The sequence below is a fragment of the Lissotriton helveticus genome, chromosome 6 (assembly GCF_964261635.1).
Source record: "Lissotriton helveticus chromosome 6, aLisHel1.1, whole genome shotgun sequence".
NCBI classification, from domain to species: Eukaryota; Metazoa; Chordata; class Amphibia; order Caudata; family Salamandridae; genus Lissotriton; species Lissotriton helveticus.
The window spans coordinates 993,621,678-993,623,375 of NC_136067.1; positions in this window are offsets into that span (position 1 = coordinate 993,621,678).

Here is a 1,698-nt window from a genome sequence, read left to right on the forward strand (position 1 = left end):
TGCAGAAAGAAACAAAAGAAGTGCAAAAAGAAAGAACAGAGGTACAGAAGGAGGCCGGAAGGGTGCAAAAAGAGGGAAGAGGGGTGCAGAACAAGGCAAGAGGAGTGTAGAAAGAGCTGTGAGGGGTGCAGAAAGAGGCACGAGGTGTGCATAAAGAAGCAAGAGGAGTGCAGAAAGAAGCAACAGAGTTGCAGAAAGGGGAAAGTGGGGAGATAAAGAGGTAAGAGGGATACAAAAATAAACAAAAGAAGTGCAGAAAGAAGAATCAAAGGTGCAGAAAGAGGCAAGAAGGGAGCAGAAAGAAGGAAGAGGGGTATGAAATAGACACAAGGGGTGCAGAAAGAAGCAAGAGAGGGCTGAAAGAAGCAAGAGAGTTGCAGAAAGAAACAAAAGGAGCACAGAAAGAAGGAACAGAGGTACAGAAAGAGGCAAGAGAGGTATAGAAAGAGGCAAGAGGGGTACGCAAGAGGCACAAGGGGTACCGAAAGAAGCAGGAGGCGTACAAAAAGAAGCAAGAGAGTTACAGAAAGAAACAAAAGGAGCACAGAAAGGAGGAACAGAGGTGCAGAAATAGGCAAGAGGAGTGCAGAAAGAGGCAAAAGGGTTATGCAAAAGGCACAAGGGGTACCAAAAGAAGCAGGAGGCATACAAAAAGAAGCAAGAAAGTTCCAGAAAGAAACAGAAGAAGTGCAGAAAGAAGGAACAGAGGTGCAGAAAGAGGCAAGAGGGGTTCAGAAAGAGGGAAAAGGGATGCAGAAAGAAGCACAAGGATAGCCAAAAGAAGAGACAGAGGTGCAGAAATAAGCAAGAGACGTGCAGAAAGAAGCAAACCCTGTTGCTTCTTTCGGCAAGAGGGATGAGGGTGGAGAAAGAGGTAAGAGAAGTACAGAAAGAAGCAACAGAGATTTAAAAAGTGGAACAGGGGTGCAGAAAGAAGCAAAAGTGGTGTAGAAAGGAGCAGGAGAAGTGACGAAAGAAGCAACAAAGATGCAGAAAGGGGAAGAGGGGTGGAGAAAGAGGCAAGAGGGTTACAGAAATAAGCAAGAGAGGTGCAGAAAGAAACAAAATAAGTGCAAAAAGAAGGTAACAAGGTACAGAAAGAGGCAAGAGGGGTACAAACATAAGGGAGAGGGATGCTGACAGAGGCACTAGGCATGCAGAAAGAAGCAAGAGAAATGCAGAAAGAAACAAATGAAGTGCTGAATGAAGAAACAGAGGTGCAGAAAGAGGCAAAAGGGGTGCAGAAAGAGGGAAGAGGGATGGAGAAAGAGGCAAGGGGGTGCAGAAAGAAGCATGAAAGCTGCAGAAAGAAATAAAACAAGTACAGAAGGAAGGAACAGAGGTACATAAATAGGCAAGAGGAGTGCAGAAAGAGACAAAAGGTGTGCAGAAAGAATCGAGAGGTACAGAACAAAAGAAAAGAAGTGCAGAAAGGAGGAACAGAGGTGCATAAAAAGGCAATGGGGTACACAAAGATGGAAGAGGGGTGTGACAGAGGCATGAGGAGTACGGAAAGATGCAAGAGGAGTGCAGAAAGAAGCAACAGAGGTGCAGAAAGAGGCAAGAATGGTGCAAAAAGAGGGAAGACGGATACAGAAAAAAGCATGAGAGCTGCAGAAAGAAGCAACAGAGGTGCAGCAAGAGGGATAAGTGGTGGAGAAAGAGGCAAGAGAAGTGCAGAAAGAAACAACAGAGATG